This window comes from Macaca nemestrina, chromosome 2, assembly GCF_043159975.1.
Source record: "Macaca nemestrina isolate mMacNem1 chromosome 2, mMacNem.hap1, whole genome shotgun sequence".
In the NCBI taxonomy this organism is placed as follows: Eukaryota; Metazoa; Chordata; class Mammalia; order Primates; family Cercopithecidae; genus Macaca; species Macaca nemestrina.
The window spans coordinates 169,062,119-169,086,843 of record NC_092126.1 but is presented as its reverse complement, the minus strand read 5'-3'; the positions used below and the strand labels follow the sequence as shown (position 1 = coordinate 169,086,843).

The 24,725-nt window shown below is 36.4% G+C and overlaps 1 protein-coding gene across 44 annotated transcripts in view; it reads right to left on the bottom strand.

The window, feature by feature from the left end:
- LOC105470366 (zinc finger and BTB domain containing 20) overlaps positions 1 to 24,725 on the bottom strand; it is an 814,500-nt gene that overhangs the window by 366,037 nt on the left and 423,738 nt on the right. For 2 of the 44 annotated variants that reach the window (XM_071089311.1, XM_071089324.1), the window contains exon 4: positions 17,730 to 17,769. The exons of 40 other annotated variants lie outside the window; for them this stretch is intronic. The gene's annotated coding sequence lies outside the window, so the exon portion shown is untranslated. Of the gene's footprint in view, positions 1 to 5,282; positions 5,350 to 17,729; positions 17,770 to 24,725 lie in introns of all 44 variants that reach the window. 2 more of the 44 variants (XM_071089312.1, XM_071089333.1) reach the window with 1 other exon arrangement.

Genomic DNA, 24,725 nt, shown 5'->3' with positions numbered 1-24,725 from the left:
TCTTATGGCTTTAATATCCAGAAGTAACGTATGATCTTAAAGAATGATGCTGATCTGAGATACAAGGAGATCAAGTGCTTCAATAGTTCCTCCTCACACACTAATGATAGCATCCATCCTCTCCCCACCCACCTCCCACCTTTTCTGGTTGTATTAAAAACAATCAAAACTACCTTGCACACACCTGAACTTAATTTCTTCTAAGAGGTGCCTAATAGTGCCTAGGGCTGTACTACCACTTTATATCCATTTTATGACCACTTGATAGGCAGAAACTAAAAAGGAAGACCAAAACAAAACAAAAAATCCCTCCAACCTCCCTTATCAGACGAATGCCTAGTTTCCAGAGGACATCAATCAGTTAAGCAAAACCAAATATTATAACAGGGAAGAAGGACTGATAAATTGCATACGAATCTCACTGTGCTCCCACTTAAGCTGGAAAGGGAGTTATTCCAATGAAAGAAAGGGGCGGGGCGTTGTGGAAAGGGGTGAAGGGCTACAGAAAGAGCGAGAGAGAAAGGGAGAGAAAGACATTAAGAAGGCAGTACAGTGAAACCAAGGGTGTTCCAGGGAGAAATGTGACAGAAAGTTCTAAATGAGAATTACAGAAACTACTCCTTCTTAAATAAAACTGTTGTTTAGATGATAAATTCTATAGAAAGTCTCAATTAACTGTCTCTGTTGTAGCATCTAGATGTTTTCTCTTTCATTAAGACTTTGGGGTTTGAATGTACTTTGTCCAAAAAAAAAAAAAAAAAAAAGAAAAAAAGAAAAAAAAAAACCCAAAAAGCATTAGAGCTTTATATAGTTCCCAAAGTAAAAAGCAAGAGAAAGATGGGTTTATATAACTGGCTTTTTTACATAAATATTACATCAGGATACATTTCAAGTGAAAACACACAAACACACACACACCCGTCTTCCTTATACTCTTTCTATTTTAAAATTCATTTCATACTTTAAATGTTGTTGGTTTTTCACAAAATAAGTAAAAACGAAGTCAAAACATCTCAAAATAAGTTGCCTTATATCACCTGGAAAATTAACCCACCATACAGGTCACAATGTCTCGTTTAAAGCCAGTTAAGGTGCTGACAATTATGGGACATTTTGCTGCAGCCTAGGGCAACTAGAAAGGGCCATGGATGTTAACTAACTCCCTTCTAAACAGTCTGAGAAAAGGGAAAAAAAAAACTGTAAGTTTCCCCATCTGTTATTTCCCTTTTTTCTTTTTGGCTGTGGAAAAGTAAAATTATGCAAGAGCTTTTGAATGTAAAGGCTGTGTGTGCTTTTTCCCTTTTTGTCTCTGTGTACCGGTTAAGTGATGTTGCGTAACTGAGTACAGAGTAGGCGGTTAGCGTTTACTATTGATTTACACTATGCCATCTAATGAATTCAGAACACTAAAAAGAAAGGAGCAGGAGAGGGAGGGAGGAAAAAGAGAAAGGGAGAAATAGGGAGAGGAATAAAAAGGAACGAAGGAGAGGAAGAAAGAGCTTATTCAGAGAAACAGTTCTAATGACTGGAATAGGTTCATTTTTATTTCTTTTAGCTCTGACTTTTGGTTATTGTTCAGCTCTCACAAAAAAAATGGTCTTGGGCTGGTGACCCCAATATTCCAATCCTATTTCCAATAAGGATTAGTGGCAGGTGAATGTCTGAAAGTTCTAATGTGGCAAATTACTTGAAAACCATTTCACTAAACTGTCAGACTCCTCCATATGCATCTATTTATGATTCTCTCTATGCATTTGTGAATCTGTATCTGTGATCACCATTGCTTTGGTCCTACTGGCTTACCCAATCAAAAATATTATTTGAAATATACCACAGGAATATCATCAGGGCAAAGAGAAATACATTCTATTTTACCCATCTCCTTTAAAAATACATAAAGAACATACTTAGAAATCTTTAAATAGATCACTATTTTACTTTGAAAACAGACATGCCACAAATTGTTTGGCTGAACAAAACAGCCCAGTATAGGACAATAAAAGAGAAATAGGCAAAATGAGGAAGAACACTAAACTGAGGAACAATATTCATAAAGAAATTTAAATAATTTCTTATGTCTATGGAGAGCCTTTAACATTTGTTTGGGTGGATTGCAGGCATTCTCAGTCTTTGAATGCTGCTCAGTGCTTCCCATGCCATATAATGAATTCCCAAAGCTTGGACCAGAAAGAAAGGGTGAAGTTGTTTCTGCTGCTAGGTACAGGTCCTTCCTGTACCTGAGTGCCCTCCTATGGCTGAGAACCACCACTAAGGTGAGAAAGAGAAAGAGAAGCTCTCTTTAGTAATCAGCTGAAAAGCTGGGCAGGGAACTTGGTTTCTCCATCAATGTGTGTTTGCAAATAATGACTGGGAGAAATCACGGGAGGTTATCCAAAGGAAAGAACAAGAGTTGGGGTTTCTAGTCATCCAGTTGTCTTCTCTTTTCAGCCATCTGAGCTTAGAAAATATTAAACTGATGCCTACTCTATCCAATTCTCAAAGATGCTTTAATGACCAATGGTGGTATGCACACAGTTGTATACCCAGCACTTACCATGGTGCTTGGCACATTTTCTATATTCAGCAAATATTTATTGAAACTGAAAAATGATTATGGGAGAAATATCTCTGTAGAAAGAGTGCACTAGAAAGGCCTCAGAAAAATATATTCCAATGTTTTCAAGAAATCTTAGGCTATATTGCTCTATCATTAATCTGCAGACAGAATAATACTGTAAAAGAAATATTAGGCTGTTATTTAGGGGTCAGTTGACTTCAGTTCCATTTTATTAGGAAAAAGCTTAACAAAAATTATAATACTGATAACATCAGCAAAGTTTTGTGTTCATTTCCACCAGCCCTTTTGGGCTGTCTTTCATTTCAGTCTTGGGCACAGAAAAGTCCATTTTAATTTCCATGGACACATTCTAAAGAAAGTCATGGGATATCAACGTAATTCATCTTTTAAAAAATACTGAGACAAATATAGGCATTTAGTAATGGAAGAGAATATGGCTTTTTGTTTAAGGGCAAGGCAGGTTGAGTTTTGATTAGGTTACACAAATTAAAATTACTAGAAGGACAACCAAGAATGTACTGATTTCCATTTTCTTGGTTAAACAGTTTTTTTTTTTTTTTTTTAAGAAAAAAAAATTCTGGCTTAGAAAGTCAGAAATGCCATCTTTCAGTTAATTGGAGAATAAGACTTTTAGAAAAATAATTGCAACTACAATTTCTCAAAAATTCCAGTGGAAGATTCAACTTAAAGCATGTTTAGCAATAGTAGCTATATTCTTTTAAAAAATGGGGCTACCATCTTGTTAATTCTGTAGGACTAAGCACGTAGATCTTAGTCAAAACCTTCAGGAAGCCTTTTCTCTCTCTCTCTCTCTCTCTCTCTCTCTCTCTCTCTCTCTCATTTTGGTCATCTGTTTAATGTAATCGGATTCAGCAACTTCTTTCAATAAGCATCCTGGCAGTATGTCAACAAGATCATTCCATGTACTCTTTCATTTCATGATTCTTAAAAGTGGATGAGAACTTGCCTGTCCTTCTTCATTTTATATATGAAGATTCTGAGGCTCAGAATTAATTTCCTCAAAGGCATATATTTTGAGGCAGAGTTGGGACTAGTATCTAAAGCTCACAGTTCGTTTTTTTCACAGCACAGACTAAATCAAAGTTGTATAAATTCAATCTTATTTTAAATGCCATAGGGGAAGATTTCAAAGGATTCTTTTATAAGACAAGGAATTCTTACATTATGTAAAATGTTCACCTCAAAGCTATCTTATACTTTTTTTTAATCTTAAATGTGAGCCTGCTATTCAAATTGTTGCTTCTCCTTTTTCTAGTCTTAATTTTTGACTCTTCAGAGTCTTTGCCTCCTGTCCTCTCACTTCTACTCTGTGTCTACTTCATATATGGCCCTTCCTGACTTTATATTCTTCCTTTTTTCTCTCTTTTAATCTGTTTATCCAAACTTTTATTTATTCTTGTTCCTCATAGAAATGATTTCCTTGTTAATGTGATATCCTCAGAAATTATAAAGGAACAAAAAGTGTAAATTTAGTATTATTACAATGAATAGGCCTTTGATTTATATTTAAAACAAAACTGCAGTAAGATATTGACAGAGTAAACTAAAGCTATAGGCTGCCCTATAGAAAGTTACAGCTGTCTAGACCTCCATATTATCAATATAGGGGATAGCATTTCAAAGTATCTCATCAAAGACAGAGAGCAAAGGCTCATGATCTCCAGACCACTCATTTCCCACCACACCAGGACACCTTTTGTTTCCCTTTTCTTTCTTTCCCTTCTACATTACAGATATTTGAGACTGATTACGGCACAGCAGGAGGAGATCCAGAGAAATCTCAGTGGCTTAATGTGGTCAAACTCTCTCAATTCCAAAAGAAAGTCAGAAAGACCTGCACACTAAAATTGTACTTACACAGAAAATGAACTCTGAGGAGGTTAAAAGAGTCTTCTGACACGAGAAAGTAGTCTCTGGATAGCAGGGACATTGCTGCCAAAATCATTGTAATTAAGATTGGGTCATTGTTTCCATTATAAACCTTATGCTTATAGGGTTTGTAATTCAGTTAAAATGATCAGCTGTAGGCTGAAATGCAGCTCCAAGTATCTTAGAGTGGGAGGTGTTTCTCCCCTCCTATTCCTTAAAAAAGAAAACACATAGCAACTATTTAATAATTTCAATGAGAGTTGTATTCTGACCCTTCCCCTACAAAAGGTAGTTAATCAATGAGCTTAATCTAGAGTGAGCCAAGGTGAGCAACATCCACTGTGGAATGAAGCACATTAACCTGGCATATGAATGGGCAATAAAAGTATTTCCTATTATTTCATAAGGCTTAATGTACACCACTCCATTCCCCTGTATTGATGTGAACAGGCTTTCAGCAACACTTTGTTGAAAAGTCTTCCACTTCTCTTTGTTAACTTAATATTGTAGGAAACATTACAATTACAGGAGACAGGAATTTCTGATGGTTTCCTTAGATTTCTTTCCTCCTAAGCTCGTTCTCAGGGTCACTATTAGATAATCAATAATTTCTAAAATCCCTTGCTCCTGTTTCTTTAGCATTGTCTACAATATCTGATAGTTACAGTATAATGCTATGTGCCACCATGGTGTGGAGGGACTGGGGAGGAAATCATGGCTATATATTAAAATTAACAGGCCGAGGAAACTGGTATTTATTGAGTACATACTATATGACATATATTCCATTAATATTATGTCATTTAATACAAACCTGTGGTGAAGTAGCTGTGGCCCATGTTTTACAGATTAGCAACACAGTTAAAGAGCTGTTAGCTAACCTGCGTAAGGAAACAGAGCGAATTAAAAAAGTGGCGAAGTGAGGTTTGAATCAAGATCTGTTTGACTCCCTGGCCCATATGCACTGCAATGCACTGCAACACCAGAAACAGAATATGAAACCAACTAACTGAAAAAAAAAATTCTCCATGCCAATGATGAGAGAGTTACCTCATGCTCCAAGTAGGAGGTAGAAAGGGTAAATGACTCCTAAAAAGAGATTCTTGCTTTGCTCTTGGCTCTGATAAATCCCTGTTTATTCATATGCAAATATCCAAATGCATATTTGGAAAATGTTTTGTCTTAGATAAGAAAATGCACAATCTCCTAGAAACCTTTAAATGAGACCAGACATTTGAATGTTTACAAAAATTCCTTTAAAGATTTATATTAGGAGAAAGTTTTAAAACATAACGCATAAAACAATCAGATGATTGGTTAGGCATGGTGACTATAGTCACCATGGGAGTCACTTTGGGAGGCTGAGGTGGGTGCATGGCTTGAGCCCAGGAGTTCCAGACCAGCCTAGACAACATGGTGGAACCCCACCTCTACAAAACACAGCAAAAAAAAAAAAAAAAAAAAAAAAATTAGCAGGCATGGTGGCATGTGACTGTAGTCCCAGCTACTCTGGAGGCTGAGACTGAGGCTGAGGCTGAGGCTGAGGATTGATTTAGCCCAGGAGACTGAGGCTGCAGTGAGCCATGATCGTGCTACTGCACTCCAGTCTGAGCGAGAGAACGAGACCCTGTCTCAAATACCCCACCCCCAAAAATCAGATGATTAATACAACATTAACACTTCAATCTGGATGTGTGTTTTGTGTGTGTGTGTGTCTATGTGCATATAAACATACAAATATACACATACACAAATTTTTTTGTCTTTGCCAAAATTTCTGGTAATTATTATAAAGTACTTGACAAAAGCTAAACAGTAAATATGCTACACCAGGAGAAAAGGAAACAGAACAAGAAAAGAGGAGTACGGGTATGTAAATACTTCCCTCAGAAATCTAACCCTAAGACATTTTGTAAGCTAAATGGGACATAGTGCTTTAGTCTAAATTGTGTGTGTGTGTGGGTGTGTATGTGTGTAAAGATAAAGGAGTTTTAATATGTTATTTTGGCAAGTGATTATTTTTCTAAAATCTTTGCTGAATTGTTTTATGTAGATATACTATAATACCCTTGAATAAATAAACACTTGTTCAAGTTAACATTAGAGCTTATCAGGTAAATAACAGAATTTAAAAAAATCTGTAGTCTGAAACACTGTAAAGTGTGCCAACTTTACACATTACATTATTTGTTCAAAATAATTTGTAAATTGAAAAGTACTCCATTTTATTCACACAATGCAATTTTTTAAATGAATCTTACACAAGTTTGTGTGTGTGTGTGTTAGAGAGAGAGAGAGAGTGTGCGTGTGTGATCCTCAAGACCACTAAGGCAGTCTTTAAAAATATTTTAAAACCATAATTTGGAGAAGAACTTAACAACAAAGTACTGAAGCCAGATTTGAGAGAAGAAGAATGAACAGTTCTTCAGGAAGCACCAATACATTCCTTAACATTCAGTAAGTCTTTATTGCTTTGCCCTTCCTTCCTTTTTTTCCTCCAGTCTAAACTCTGATGTGGAGCAGAAGTTACGAGGAACACATATTCTGGACCCTCTTCTCTCATCCCTGTAAGGAAAACCAATGGGAGACTAATGGTAGACTAATAGTAGACTAATGACAGAAAAAGCAATTGCAACAACATTGGCAGTTTTGTGGTACTGGGAAAAAGTAGGCTTTGTATTTGTACATTTCAAGGAATTTCTTCAAATTTTAGCTTCTTTGAATGTTCCTACAACAAAGCTGAGGAGGAGATAAGATCTGTTAGGGAAATAGATGAGGTTTACAGAGGGAAAAAGGAGGCACTACTTTTTTTTTTTTTTTTTTCCAAATAGCATTCAAACACATGAGCAAGATATAACTTGCAACATTAAAAAGTAAATTAGCTAGCTAAAAATAACTCACAATACCCTTCTCACTAAAACAAAATAAAATAAAGCAAAAACTCACAACCAATTATTTTGACTGGTAAAAACAGACAGTGATATGAAAGTAACAGATGGAAGCCCAGTTTTACTCACACAACACACTCACTAAAGACAATTGCAAGCATCCCCATGACAATAACTTAACAATGGTCACTTTAGCCTGAGATATCTCCTTTAGGTGAGTTTCCTTAAAGACTTCAGAGGGGCTTGTAGAAAATACTGTAGAATGAAACCAACTCATCTGTCTATACCTAGAAATAGGCGAGAGTTGCAAATCACAGCCTGTGGACAAAAGGGATCCAGGTGTCACATTTGCCAAATCTTTTTGCAAGACTGGAATAGCTTTTCTTATTTATTTTTTGTTGTATGGCAGTATTTGTAGGAGAGGTGACATTTCTGTACTTTGAAAAACGCAACACTACACAGCACCTAAAAACTTTCCTAAATCAAATAATTAACAGTAATAAATCTTCCTGCTAATTTCTCCTCAAAGTTGAAAGAAAGGTTATTTTCTTACCTTACACTGTGCCTTCTGATATGACAGTGTCACTCAGTCAATAATTTCAATGTCAGTTACTGATTTCCAACTCTTTTATTACAAAGATTTCAAGCAATAATGAAATGGTGCTGATCTGCTTGCTTTCACTCTATATAACGTCTATATTTATATGCTTATGCTTCTATTTGGATCTATATTTATCTGCTTTATCTGCCTACAGTGCATCTGTTTCTCATACACACAGACATATATTTATATATATACACACATACTGTATATATATAGGTTATATATAAACACACATACCCACAAAAATGTATGAATGTATGCTAGTGTGCTTACTTCAACAACCATGCAGGTGTATAAATATTCAGGCACATGACAAATATACAAAGAACATAAATGCACATGTAAACATAGTTACACAGGAAAAAGAATATCTTAACAACAGCCCTGTCTGCCATACTTGGCTGTTGGCCTTTTAGACTTACACACTGTTGAATGATATGTCATAGACTACTCTGAGATGGAGAAAAATCTTCTGAAGGCAAAAGTATATAACTAAATCAAGATAATGCATTCTAACTCGCTCATTTTCACAATGAGGAGTTTGAGATACTAAGGTGAAGAGCAAAGATTTTACAGCTTTCTGGAGGCAGAGCTGTAAGTTTTACTCAAGTCTCTGCCTGCTAGACAAATGCTCTCTCTACTACTATGCTTAATTGAAAGGATGAAAACAATTTTTTCAAACTCAATATCATTATTTTCTAATTGCCACTCTTTCCCATTCTTCCCTTTTCTTGCTGTGTGAAATGTAAACAACCAACATTCACTGAGGATCAGGCACTGTTCTACATATTCTATATGGACTGTATCATTTAATCTGTATAATATCTCTATATAGTAGGTATTATTATTCAAAATCTTAGTTTAGTGAATTAAATAACTCATTCAAAGCTACACAGCTAGTAAGGAAAAGGGATGAGCTCCCATAATACTCAAGACCCATGTTTTTCCCACTTAACTATGATGCCTTCCTTAATACATATTTGAATGTAATACTAACCCTTCCCTCACCATTACAGCCTGATAGTCTCAGAACTCTAACATTTGATCGTTTCAGAACACATGACAAGTTTAAAGCAGAGGTTCTCTCAGCCTGAGGGAAAAAGGAAAGATAAGTAGAGCAGGTAGAAGTTACATCCCTACTATGCAGCACATGCCCTACACTAGAGAACTGAAATATGCAAAATTCCCCCCAAAATTATCCCAATGATAGTGTGAGGTGATTTAAAGCCTTAATAACTTACAGTCTATGAACATTTTATGTCTTTTGCAAAGGATTATGGCAAATTGGTAATACTGAATCAGATCAGAAATAGGACCACAAGAAGGTAAAGGGAGAATAGCAAAAGGAAGAAAGACCCACACCCACTTCTTCCTCTCTTGGCACAACACTTCCAAAAACAAACACCCATTAAAAACAACAAAGCCAGTATCAAAATTTGGTATTTTCCCCCACTCAAGTGTTAGAGACAAATTCAGAAAACCAAGTCTACATAAGGTAGGTAGTTTTATACAAATCTCTTCAGATAGTAACCAGTTGTGAGCCATCCCAGCACAGATTTTACACTTTGGCCGGCCAACCCAGAATTCAGCACAGGGAGATGTCATGTGGATTTGTGAAACTCCCTGGGGCATACTGCATCCATAAGCCAAAGAACAGAAATTATACTGATCCATACATGCAGCTCTTCATCTGTGACATATTGATAATTACTCTTCATTTGCAAATTAAATCCTAGTTATAAAAACAAGTTTCAGACATTTGTCACAAATGGCACCTTTTACTTGACTCTTTCATAACACCATCTAGCCACGGTCTATAGGAAATTGGGGCTACCATACTCCCATATAGGTCGCGATATTATAGGCAGAATATGACGTGGAGAAAGACAGAGAGAGACAGACTTGAGTTCAAATCCCAGGTTTTCCATTTATTAACAATAAAGCTTTAGGCATATCACTTAAACGGTTCTGAAACCTCATTTTCATCATCTGTGGAATAAAGAATAAAACCATCTATTTTGCAGGAACATTGTGAGGATTGGAGACATCCCAGCACAAAGTCCCCCTCATAAAAAGGGGGCATTAAATATTAATTATTATATGTTTAAGAAGGCTATTTGTATGTGACTTTCTCTTATATAAATGATACATAAATCTGGGAGTAACAGAAGATGTGAGGTACTTTTTATGCTGTTTTAATCAAAGACAAACTTTTTGGTGATCACATGTGTTCCACGTAAAAGTGGAAATAAAAGCATATCACAGTGTAACATTTTCAGTGGACGATTTTAAAGCACTTAATAACCCTTGACTTTTTGTGATTGCTGGCATCCTCATTTAACAGTTGGGCAAAATGGGGTTCAGGGATACATCCTCCAAATCAATAATAATAATAAAGAAATCACCAGCAGGGGTTAGTAGAATGCCTGTTTTCAACATGTAAATCCCACAGTGTCCAGCTAAGGAATAATTGCTGCAAGGTCACAGATACAAAGGGCCACACTTTCCCCAATGCTCTTCGAGATTATTCACTGAGGTCAAAACATTAGGTAATGCTGTGTACATCTGCTGAGATAACAAGGGTGAGTCAGGGTTAGGTCACGGTTTCAGGTTAGAGGGGTGGGGTGAAGAGCGGCTTTCAGATCAAATGATGAGAGTAGTTTAATTTAAGCAAAGAACAAGCCATACAGTATTTTAAGTAACAGGGGAAAAAGGGGGGTGCAACTATAACCAAGAGAAGGTGGGTGGGAATACAGACCCTGTGGGGCTCAAATGGGTAACTGTGGCTCAAAGAGGAAACCCACCCATGTTCACACACACTGAGAAGCGAACAAAAAGCCCAGGGTGCAGCATAAATCCTGCTATCCCAATAACACACACAGATGTTCCACCATTGTTTTCTTTTATGCACATTTTAATTAAGAGATCAGAATCAAGCATTACAATGTTATTAAATGGCTTGTTTACATTTTTGCTATATGTCACTTATAATGCATTTTCTCAATGTGTGTATATCTATTCAGAAGGAATATCTGGAATTTTTATATCAGTGCTACAGTTGTCCCACTAACTCACAACCATTTTTGCTAACCAAATATGTGTCAGAAATCCTTTTCAGTTTAAGCTATGGGACAGGAGCTCTCATTCTTTAATTCTCAGTCAAGCAATTCCCTATCCCCAATCACACCTCCTTTAAGCATGACGAAGTCCACCACAGTACTTCAAGACAATAGGAAGGCCAGGTACACTGACAACCTTTCTGATTTTTCACAAGAGTCCCAATTTCAAATATTCTCCCATTGTCCTCACAAGAAAACAGTCTTCATATACATGCCAGATCCTTTCCCTAGAGCAGTTTTGAAAATGTCAGGAACTTGAAGCTACCACATGAAGGACCCTGACCTACGAATGTCCCCTGGAGGGGACACAGTGGAAGATGTGGGAACTAGTAGATTTTTTTTTTTTTCCTCCCCACAATCCATCTCCTATTTGCAGTCTACAACTTACCCCTATTTGCCTGGGCAGGAATTTGAGTTCTCTACATTATTCTGGAGTTAAAACAAGTATGCCTTTCCCGTCTCTCAGATTCCACAGATATCAAGACTGATGCATGCAATCCACCTGCACATGTGGATCACAGGTATCCTGTAGTCTGCCTGCATCATATAACTTAATTACTTTTAACCACAGGGCATTGTCCTAGAAGCCCAGTATTTATATTGTACCTTATCAATCATGGTACTTGGAATTGTAGAGTCTCAGTAAGCAGGAATCACATCTCCTCCATGTTCAGTTAAACGCCTAATGCATTGTGAGTGTTCAGTTAGGACAAGTAAGAGAGGTAAGGTTTTTTTCTTTCTATTTGTTTGTTATCCAGGATAAGCAGAATGCTTGTACAGAACATGCATAAGAAAGAAATGCAATCTAATCTCACTGTCAATTTATATTCTGTAAACGGTCTCATTTGCAGCATAAATGTCTACAAAAATGTTTCGGTTACTCTAAGTGTAAACCTTAAGGTAAGAGTTAAATTAAGTCCACTACAACTGGTGGACCAGAAAGGACTCAGAGAAAAGCAACAGCATGGCTTTGAATTGAGTCACTTTTGGAAGAAAACTTTAAGATGTTACCACCGAAAAAATAAAACTGGCAAAATGCTCTGGAGGGCATCTTAGCAATACACATCAGAAACTTAAAAATATATGAAGACTGTTGACCCAGAAATCTCCACTCTAGGAATGTATCTAAAGGAAATATTCAAAGATCTACACAAAGATTTAGAAGCAAGAATATTTATCATGGCATTATTCATAATTGTGAAAGACTGGTAACCTTGTCTAACAATAGAGAGTTGATTAAATAAATGATAGTACATTCCTAGACTTAAATACTATGCAGTTTAAGAAATCATATTTTATATACCACTTAATTATATGAAGAAATAGTTTTGGAATACTGTTAAGTGAAAAGGCATATAACCAACAATATATGTACAGGAAAATACATTGTTTAAGCAAATATTGCTAAGTTAAATATTGTTAACTTAAATATTGTTCAAGAAGTGATAGTTGTGTACACGCAAGGTGGAAAAAGACCAGAAAACACTAGAAGTGCTTGTTTCTGGGTAGAGAAATTATAAATAATTTTTGTTTATTTGAGCTTTTCCATAATAAAAGCACATTTATTTTATAGTAAAATATTACTTAAAATATTCATCTATACCAACCTTCCTTCTCTAAAGGCCTAAAAGTGACTCTCTGTAGGCACTTTTTTGTCTCTAGAAGTCTTCCTTCTCCTGTTTTTATAGATGTATGTGTTGCATTCTAAAATCTTAAGTATTTGGGACTATGTAGTTATAAAAGATACCCTACCTCTTAAACAAATAAAAAATCTTATTAGCTCTGTGGTTTTAATCTTAGGTTCCTCCATAGAAAAAATACCAATTTCTCTTTGAGTCCTATATTTTGCTTTCAATTCAGCCTCCAAAGTATTAATTAGCTACATTATTTAGGCCTATAGCATAACACTTTCATGGTACTTCTCATTCTCACAGTTCTTTGTAAGAGACACCACCCCTCTCATGGTTCTTACTCATCCCTACACCCACACTTGACCATAGGTAATTGTGCAAGAGACCATAAAGTAGAAAGAAAATGAAGGAAGCCTTAAAAGGCCAAGGTAGTTCCAAGTTATAAAACAGGGAAAGGCTGTTTATTAGTACTAAAGGAAAATTTAGGCAGAATTGTGGAGAAAATCCAAGCCATAATACTTAACAGTGAACTGGAGTAAAGATCCAGGAGCTCCTGGTGCAGGGAGAGACAACTCTACCTATCAATCCAGTACATGCTACTCACATAGGACTATTAATTCTAGTAAATCACCACAGCTTTAGGAGGGGCAAATTGTTCTGGAACAGGCTCCCTGTGGAAAATACAAGTGCTAAAGCCTTTCCATAGCCTATAATCAGGACTTCCAGAAGTAATATCCAGGCATCTTCATTTTAAGCTCCAAATGTGATTCCGAAGTATACTAGAGGTGAGAACCAATGGGCTACTGGGGAAGTTCAAATTCCTTAGCTCTAGCCAACTTTTATAAACTCATCTCCCTTAACGTCACAAACACATACACTCTGCTCATGCTAGGCCAGTGTCCTTATTCTCTAACCTTGCTCCGTCATAAAGAGAAAGCTAGTTTATGTCTTTGTACAATCTACTTATGACTTTATATCTTGAAAACCCTGACTGCTCCTTACTACCTATTCAAATGTTCACTAATTCCAACAATGGGTTAGAGTTTCACCTCCCTACTAATTCACACTGATTTTTCCCCACGTTAAACTACAGAATCTGTGTCTTCCCCTACTTCTACTGTTATATCATTATGAAACAATAATTTATGTTTGTCTTACATCTCAATATGATCATAAACCATATGTGTCCTTAGAAAGTGTTCATATGGTTTTGCTGGTACCTCTTTGCAAGGTATATCAGGTAATTAAAAAAAAAAATAGCAGAGTGAATTGACAGCAGTACTTGCATGTTCATCATCAAATAATATGGAACATGTATATTTGTCTCCAAAAATTCTCAGAGTTCATTCCTCATACCCTGTAGGCTTATGCTGTAAAGAAAATACATATGCAGAAATAAAAACAGAGTTTGAATCTCCAGTCCTAATCCTTCCTGTGAAGTCCTGTCTCATGTATCCAACTGCCTACTACATCTCTTTATTTGGAAAAGAATTTCAAATTCAACATGCTCCAATACTAACTCATAATTATCTCTTTCCCAAATCTGCTCATGTCTCCAAATCCCCTATAGCTCCCAACTCCATGGGATATGGCCATTTATCCAGTGACTGAGGTGAAACACCTGAAATTCATCACACCTCATGTCTCTCTCATGTAAAACCACATTGAGACCCTCAGCAGCTTTTGTCAGCCCTATCTTCAAGTTATGCAGAGTTGAACCACTTTTCATTCCCTCCTGACTGCCATTGCCCTTCGCATAACTGGGCTACTACAATAACTACTACATGTTCTTCCTCTATCACCCTGGCCCTGTTAGACTGTTCTCCACAGTGTAGCCCTGGAACTCTTTTAATATGTAAATGAGATCATACATGCTTAACAAAATCCTCTATAACTTTCTGTCAGTCTTTACCATGGCCTACGTGAGCTGGTCCCTGCTTATCTACATGATCATTCTGACTTAGGTCCACCTGAGCCACACATTTCTTCTTGCTCTTCCTGGAAAATTCCAAGTTTTTCTTACTTCAAAGTCTTTATAATATCCATCCCCTTTCCCTAAAATGTTCTTCCTGCTCATCACCACATGCTTAGGTTCTTCTCATTATTTAAATATTTGCTCAAATATCTTCTGCTCAGTGAGACCTTTCCTACCTACCCTATTTCAAATAACACTTTCTAAATTATATATCCCTATTTTCTACCTCCTTATTATGCATTATTTTCTTCCTAGATCTGATCATTATTTAAAATGATATTTTTTGTTTACATAATTATTGGTTGTCTCTCCTTCCACTATAAAACAAGTTTCATAGGAAACTTTGTTTAATTTCTCACTATATTCCCAGTAATTAGAACAATGTCTGAAACATTATAGGTGCTTGATAGCTATTAAATGACTGAATGAATAAGTAGATGAATAAAGTGTTCCAGTACTTATAAATCTCATCCCAGTCACATAAACTTTAAATAGAAAATCTTTATTCTGCATGGTGCAGTGGCTCCTCTGGATTGTCCCAGAGGCCTCTATTCTTTCCATCTGACTGCACAGGCCAGTCTGGGAAACCACCTACATGCAATAGCTCACATCTTATAATACGCTTCTTGGGAGGAGTAAGTCAAATTAGATAGTTAACTAAAAATGATATCGCTGAGTTTATAAAGGAGATGTTTTCCCAGCCCAACTGGTCCTGGTAGGTTAGACTGGTATCAAATGCTGACATGGCAATCTTGTACTTGATGAACTGTCAATCTGGAGAGGAGTGAGCTATACTTTTATACTATTCATTTTGTGAAAATTCCAAGTATAGTTCATCTTTGTACCCACAATGTTAAGAACATTGCTGAGCAGACAGTAGAGCTTCAATAAATGTTTATTCAACAGACGAACAAACTAATCCATGAAGTAAACAACATTCTAAGTGCTATTCTTCTATGTCTAAGCTTTGACGACATATGCTATATAAAATTCATTCTTGCAATTTTCCTTCATAGATTAGATTGAAAAACTCATTGTGAAGGACCATGTCTTATCCATCTTGTATCCCAAGTTCTTAGTACGGTGCTGGATGTAAAAGGAAGAAAAACTCCAAAGCAAAGGACAGAGAAGTTAGAAGTCCTGGCAGCAATCAGTGAGTATTAAAGAATGCCAGTCTGATGTGATTATCAGATGTTAGGTGATGAAAATCATGCCAACTAACATATGGATTTCTACGCTGTTTCTGTGTAAGACTTGAGCTCTAAAATTAGTTCCCGAACACAGGGGATCAGAGTTGAAGGTGATTATTTACTATGAAACTGCTACTTTCCAGAGTTACATGATCAAAGTGCTAGAAACTTAATGCATGAAAATCTACACTTCTTTACTCAACCTCTCTTATAGTTATATAAAATTCCTTAGCAAATTAATGCTATAAAAAAGAGTTCAGGCCAGGTGCGGTGGCTCACACCTGTAATCCCAGCACCTCGGGAGGCTGAGGCGGGCTGATTACCTGAGGTCGGGAGTTTGAGACCAGCCTGACCAACATAGAGAAACCTCGTCTCTACCAAAAATTCAAAAAAATCAGCCGAGTGTGGTGGCACATGCCTGTAATCCCAGCTACTCGGGAAGCTGAGGCAGGAGAATCCCTTGAACCCAGGAGGCAGAGGCTGCGGTGAGCTGAGATCACGCCATTGCACTCCAGCCTGAGCAACAAGAGTGAAACTCCATCTCAAGAAAAAAAAAAAAAAAGTTCAGTTTGTTCACTAAAGGGCTCACTTTGTTCACTAAATAAAATGATACAACAGTTTGTTCATGAAATCAAAGCCTTTTCAAATATAAGAAGCAACAGAGATGACAAAATATATAATGTAACTATTAAATCAATATGCCTTGCAAGTATCCATCATGGTTATAGTACTAATTGTCTTGGTTTATCCAAGACTGAGGACGGATGTGAGCTTTTCCGTGTTCAAACAGAGAAAGTTCCAGGCTAGTCAGGACAAGTTGGTCACCCTAATAATGGTATAACCTGCTAAGTTGAATATCAGTTATTCCGATTTATTTATATGTCAGATCTATAGGTACATGTAGAATATATCATAGATAACTAGGTATTACTAGGTTATAAGATGATTAAGAATTAGTCTGTACTAGTATACCATATGAAGTGCAAATCCCTTGTTTTATTTTCTCTTCATTTCCCCTCCCAATGTTGGACTTCTTATATTTTTAAATTGTATACTTATATTGATTTTATTATAGTCAAATACATTAATTTGGGGTGTTAGGACAATTTCTTTTCCTTCAGAAGAAAAGGGAAAGTGAGTAGCAGCAATGGAAATGGGTCTCAATTGATGCACGAGCTCATCTGTTTTTCACAACCCCAAGTGTGGTAATTCCCCACAGAATTAAAATTTCCTAACACAGAAATTAAAATTTTCCTCACTGAAAATGCCGGCTTTTTACATATTCCAAAACTGAACACATGAAGATTGAACTCCAAAAGTAAGGCAAGATCTACAGAACTATCCCAGCCCTAATTCTGCCTAGATATTTATTATAAGACAAACAAGACAGTCCCCTGTGGTCTCCTTACGGTCCTGATGGCTCCCTCAAAGCGTCATCTGGCTTTAAGAGAACTTCAAAATAGTAATTGGTCTTTGGGCACAGAAGAGCCATTGGAATCTGGATTAGAGTCTGAAAAATACTGCATTTTCCAAAGAGATTACAATGCCAGGCTTTGAACATTGAAGGGTAATATCTGCTTTCTAAGTATCTCTGGTCAGTCTCAGTAACTAGACCTACTTTTGAGGCTCCATTTCTGTCTTTTAAATTTAATGATAAAAAAGAAATATCTAAATTTATAATATACGTGAAACAGTGAAATTAGGAGAAAAATTCTATTTGATGTGTGTCTATTTTTTTAAGCTCCCATGACTAAAAAGATCAACAGTTACCTACATTTGTAATATTTATGCCTCCCAGACTCGGTGTAATGAGTTTCATCTCTGATCGAATTTTTATAACTGACTTTCACTTACCTGTGAAATAGGTAATAGGAAGCTTTGGTAGGTGTTTTCCCTAAAGAATCAGATGCAAAAGTTAGACCTACTGCAAAGAATAAAGAGAAAAAAATGTCACTCTAATATACTACTACTGTATTCCTCTGCTTTTTGCAGGAAAGGAAAGCTATCATCCTAGACAGAAATACTGAAATAAGTGAAGTACAGACGAGTGATTAATCAAAATCTGAAAATCATAGTCTTCAGCTTTCTCTTCCATGAAACCATGGTGTGTCCTCTTAACTTTGGCCAAGTGCTCCGCTAAGATAATTCTTCCATGAGATGAACATGTTTCAGAGCAAAACCTTATTTTAACTGATGGTTTTAAAAAGCCCAACTCTACATTCTGCTCAAGGCTTTGGTTACGTAGGTAAGCCAAAACAGAGGAGACATGACTTCCTCCATTAAACTGGCTGGAGCCCAGGTTACACTAATTCAGCCTAAATAGAAAACCTCTGCTTTTCAATCCCTTTGTTCTCTTGGATGTCACAGCTTCCTGCTCTATTCGCTTCCTTTTATAGTCTTCTCTCACCAAGCATTTCAGGAAAAAAAAAAAAAAAAAAAAAAAAAGCTAAATAAAGATCACAGCCTGTTCCATTGTGTCCCTTTCTTCTTCATCATCTTCTTTTCCATTTGTGCAATGTTGTGGCACCTATTAACTACCAATGTTTTCAGAATGACATTATACAAGGTGCAGGCTGTACCACTGTGCCCTAAAAATATCAACAACTGCATTAGTCTCACAATAATTAATGGCAGGCATTATGCAAATGACAACTTTTTCGCTGCAAAATAATGACATTTCTTCATTTTGAGCAGAGTTATGCAAAACAATGAATTTAGGATGATAAATCACACAGGAGAATTAAGAAAGCCATAACGTTCCTGCCCAGGCAGGCAGAAAGATAGACAGACCAACAATTTAGAAGACATTGTTTGTTCTCACACCACTATAAAAAATCATAGCCAGTCGGCCATTAATGTGTGTAGGTTTTTTTCCTTCTCCCCTTTAGGCAACAATGCATAAGGGGATACTAAATTCTAGCAATTGGATCATTACAAGTCACAAGCAAATTTTTCTTTATTAACCTTAATAAGTCATTCACTCAGAGACTATAGTCATCAAGCAAATAAAAAGTATCACATGCCATTCTGCTACACATTAACTAATTCCTTATGCAAACATCACAACATATAGCAATTACTGCCGCTCAAAAAAACAAAGTCATTTTCAATTTATTTTATTGCTTTTATACTTGGCCATTTCCTGTAGCACATTATCGTTTCTTTCCATAACAACCCGAGGTGGAATGAAGAAGAATTTCAGTAGCAATGAGCCCCTTCCTCTAGCCACCTTTGTCATACCTTTTTCCCCTCCTGGGGGCTTTTAAGGAAGGTTAGGGATAAGGTATGTGTGTGCTCCTTGACAGGAAATGTCCATCAAGCTCTGAGAGAAATGGTATATTCAGCTCCTATTCTTGCAGCACAGAGTGTGGGGTAGGCAGAAAGATCCAAGTCTGTCTCCCACATTTGCTACCATAACACTGGCAGCTTTCCTTTATTCAGTAAAACAAGGTAAAAGTGCAGGCTTAGAGCTGTCCGTAACAGGTGAACATTAAAGTCAATATATGCAATGTTGACCTGGATATAGTAATGGTTAATGAGAATTATGAGGCTAGTTCGTCTTGCTTCATTCAGCACATTAACTTGTCCCTTCCAGAATGCTGAATGAAGAGCAATAATAAATACTGAACACTACCCCCCAACATGCACAATATTAAATAAGATCTTTGTGTGTGTGTGTATTATGTTTTTAATTCTATAACATCCTTTATCCAAGACTCCCAGGATGTGAAACAAATGCTAAACAAACCTTACGCATTGCTAGCAGATTCTTTTAGCCCATTTTACAGACTGACAAATGGGTTCTGAGCAACTAGAGGCTTTACACAAAGTTGGACTGGAACAGGTCAGACTATCTTTCTAATGTTCTAACCTCTGAGGCCCGTGGCCTCTTTCTCATAATCATGAGCATTCTTTCCTGCTGATAAACAATTATGCTGTAAACACCCAGTACATGTCCCTTTTCACACAATAGGATGATAATCTCTCTCTGTTCTCCTAAATCCACAATCCATTCCCCCCTTTTTAAGGTAGAACATTTCCAAAATACACACGGGAAAAGCTCCCTTTTCAGTTTCTGCTCCTGAAGGTAATAACATTTTGCAGTTCTCCTTAAATAAAATCCAGCCCATGCTGGATCAATAAGAATGATGCCCATTTCCCTAATGGCAGCCGATTGCCATTTGCTATTCAAATCAGACTAGATAAATTACAGTACATGCCAGGGAACAGGCCAGTGAATTAAGACAGGCCTCCAGAGGACCAGCGATATTATTAATCTTTTAAGACACTATCATATTTCTTCTTGACAGTGTGCGTAGACTCACAGACACACTGCACCCAGATTGAAATATCAGCTGCTGAAAAAAATCAATAGTGTTAGAAACACAATAATTTTTGGTCTGCAGGGCCTACACTAAGCAACACTTGTACCCCTCCTGTGCCATCTCTTCTCCCACTTGCCATTTGCCATATTCGCCTCCTACCTTTTTGCTCTTCCCTTTTCATTCTCTGGCTTTAAAAGCTTGTAAGTCCAAATGACAAGATATTATGAAGAGGTTTCCACTGCTAACACTGGGCATTGTGGTTACAGAGTTGATTTTTCATGGGTTGTTTGAAATGCAATTTTACTAGTCTGGCAAAATGTTTTGGCGTGGGATTGTTTTTCCTATGAACTTAATATAGATCTTCAACTCTTGTGCACTTGATTCTGTATTACAAAGAAATGCAAATATTTAAAGTGGTGGCCATACCTGAAAGTTCTGAGGAAAGTGAAATGGACAGAAAGGAAAGTAATGGAAACCTGGCCCAGAGATGAAAAAAAGTGTGTGTGTGTGTGTGGGGGGGGTATTCACTGAAGATTCAGGAGAATAAACAAAACAAAACAAAACAAAACAAAACAAAAGGCTATAGGGGAGGTGTATGTAGAGCCGAACATGGTAGGAAGAATATTCTACTTAGATTCTGAAAACTTGTGGTTGACCTCTGCCTCTGCTGCCTGCACACTGTGTAATTTCACCAGTTACTTACCCTTGAAGAGCCTTGGTTTCCTTTTCTGCTAAAATAAAACAATATAACCACCTACCTCATAGCATTCTTGTGAGGGTTAACTAACAAGATGTGTGTGTTTTCTAAATAATAAAATGGTGAATGATATAAACTTATTTCTACTAGAGAGAGGTTTATGAAATGTGTCTGCTTTTTTCTTTTTTCATAGATACAGAATACCATAAAGGAACTTTAGATGTTAACAATAAATAAGCAAACTGATAGCCACAGAAAGGTTATTTAGGTTCACATTACCAGTAGCTAGTAGAACTTTAAGTAGACCAAGATCTGTTGGATCTGAGCCAGTCCCTTTTACATTTTACCAGATAGATTTTGCCTTTTCCATGTCTCTTTCTACTAGAGATTTGAGGCTTTGATTCTTGTCCATGTTGCTTTTCCACTGGGGAGTCAGATAAACAAAATGCCAAATAAGAAAACAAAAACAAAAACAGAAACAAAACCTACCATGTTTGTGTATATTTATATGCGATTCTTTTGATCCCAAGTCTCTCTCCAGTTTACCCCCATTTTGATTCTTCCTTTAATAACAAACTTTATTAGAAAAATTGTCCATATTAGTTATTACCATATCTTCACTTTCTATTCTTTTCTCAACTTACTCCAATCAGGCTTTTATTCGTTCCACTCTACCATATCTACTGTTGCCAAATGCAATGGTCACAATTTTCATCTGACTCAACTTCTTGGCAACAATTTAACACAGATAACCACTTCTTTTCCTTCTTGAAACTGTAATATCTTTTGGGATACCCCTCTTTTCAACTTTCTCTACTATCTTACAGGGCACTTAAGCCTATTTAAGTCTCATCGAATTTGAAATCTGTTACTAGTAATTCATTCTTATTTCTGAATTGGGATAAACACAGTATATTTGGAAAAACAATGGACTCTCAGAAGGTGCTTGTGAGATATCCAGGTTTTGATGGTCTTATTTTGTGACTTTGATATACAAAAAAGAGTAGAAAATTTTATTCTTGGTTTGGCTTGAAGCTTTTTTATTCCACATATCTCATGGCAAAATTTATTAACTACTTTTGAGAATTCATAAGTGATCATTTACCTAGATCCACTTAATCACTCCACCCAGTTTCTTCAAACAATTGTTCTTTGAGGTCTACATGGAAAGAAGTAAATACGAAATCCATTTCCAAGTGAATTTAAGTAACCTGAATATGTTTTCTGTGTTAGGTTGCTCCCCTTACCCACAGCAAAAGCATGAAGACTTCCTTTAAGAATACAAGACATATTCTAGGTCTACCAGTTACTACCACTCTGTCTTCTGATGTCAGATGGAGCTAACGTTCACTTTCATCTCAAGAGAAAAAACAGTCGTTCCTGACTTACAAACATGAGTGGAGGGAAGTACCTGAACACAGGGATTGCTTTCCTCACATCTGGCTCTAAGATATAACCATACTGTAACATATAAAAAAGTCACTGACATGAGAAAATATTGCAAGATATTAAAAGGATAATCAAAGCCAAAAAATATCCAAACCCACTTTTGGAGAGAATCCCAAGAACTTCTTTTGAATGTGATAATAAAAATAATCTGAATAAAGATCATTTTCTTAAGAAAAAAAAAAGAATGTTTCTATCACTTGCCTGCTACTTGCCACTTAGGAGTAGACTCTGGCTCCCTTTTCTGCTTAAATTCTTCCACAGAGTCAGCTTGCCAGACTCTTAACCAAGGTTTTTCTTTTATCTAGACTATAACAAATATTCCATTTTGGGTCATGAGAACATAGCAGCAAAATTCCCAGAGTTAATACTTTAATTATATACATATGTATTTATTATTTTGTATGTGTGTGAGCTGTTCCACCAAGTTAAACTTTAACCATATTAATCCAGGAAAAAAATCCCTGATTATCAAGTAACAATTTTGTAAACAGTTATCTCACAGGTTAAATATTAACTCGAAAAATTTAACTCAAAACTCCACACAAGCAGAAGGAGCCAAAAGGCCAGGAAGAAGAAGTAAAGATTAGCTGCCTTAGGAGGAACACAGTCAGGAAAGTGAGCATTTTGGTGGTAGCTGGATAATGTGGAGGAAGTCCAGGGGGTTGTGCAGGGGGAAAATAGAAGCAAGAAGGGAGCCTGGAAGACACCTGCCGCTTATCATAATATCAAAACATAAAACAATGAGGTGAGACCCCATGGAAAAGAAAATTCATGGAGCTATGAATCCACTGATAATGGCCATAGGAGTTCAGGTGCAATAAAGGTTTGGGCCTCAATAATACGGATATAGCTAAAGGTCCAACACAAGGCTTGCTGGAGCGGACTGCCTGCCACTGAACATTACAAGGAACATTCTGGGGTCCCTCTCCCACTAGAAATAATGAGATGAAGGCTGATCTGTCTGTCCTGTTTCTGTTTCCTAACAATAAAACAAAGCTGAAGTGTCTCCCTCCAGTACTGGGTTACTAGGGACACCGATTATAAGTTCTAAGCCTTTATCTAACTGTCCATCAATTCTCTCCCTGATTAACAGAACCATATCACGGAAGAAAAAGTTGGAACTAGGCAGCAGACTAAGTCAGAAAGGCTTTTCTGTACCGGAATTGCTGAACTATAAATATTGTTCTCTGGTTAGGATTTTGACTGAAAAATGTCAAGAAAATCCACATGGTCAGAGAATTTGCACAATCTTGATATCTGAGGTGTAGGGTAAAGTTGATTTATTTTAATGCTGTTTTAGGAAGATTAGAAACTGTTAAGATTCTTCCTGTCAGTATGTCAAATATCAGATCAGTCCTGCTTGCTGATTTTTAAAGAAGTCATTAAAAAAATCTTCCCAGTGAGTAGCTTTCAAGGAAGACTCCCATTTGCCCTGCAGATCTAAAGAAATAATGAGGCCAAATAATGCAAGTTTCTCAAGAGAGGTGTAGGATTGAATGAAAAAAAGGGAAGATATGCAAATGTAGGAGAAATAATTCTTACATATATAATGTATAATGTATATATGTATATATTATGTATATATTGTTTATATTCAAGAAATATGATATAGCTTATCATATATATTACTTTTGATATTTTTCTTATACATCTAGTACATGAACACATGCTTACTGGAAAAGTACAAGTACAAGATGTAGTCTATATTATCTAAATATGTTATTTAAATATATATCTAAATATATTATCTAAATATAGATGACACCTCGTACTTGTAAAGCTTTCTGAAGTTTATAAAATATTTTTGCATAAAATATCTTTGGCTTTCCTGACAACCACAAAAAGTAAAAAGGGCGGGTTCTATAATTTCTGTTCTATGGACATGCAAGTATTACTCTACCATTGATGTAACTGGTGCAGAATAAACTTGAATAGTGGAAGTAGAACCCATTAGCAGCCTGGTTATCCATATCCACATGCCAAGTAAGAAAGCAGCATGATGACTATGGAAATGGAAAGGCATTATAAGAGTGATTGTTGGAGAGGATTAAGGAGGGAGACATCAAAATAATTCAAAAGGAATTTTAGAAGGAAGTTTAGAAAATCAGTAGAAATAAAGGGCTAAATTTGGAGTAACTTTTTTAGGAAAAAATGGTTGGAGCAAGGAAAAAACTCCCAATTCAGACCATGTATTCATTTGGCATATACTAATTGTATATCTATGTTTGATTTTCTCTGATAGATGCTATTGGGCAAATAATGATGTGTATGGAGACACTGACCTGTGCCTGATGCATTTAATATCTATTTGTTGTGATAATGCCCAGAAGTAATTATTATGCAATAACATTCAAATGTTCAGAATAGGGGTTTAGAGAG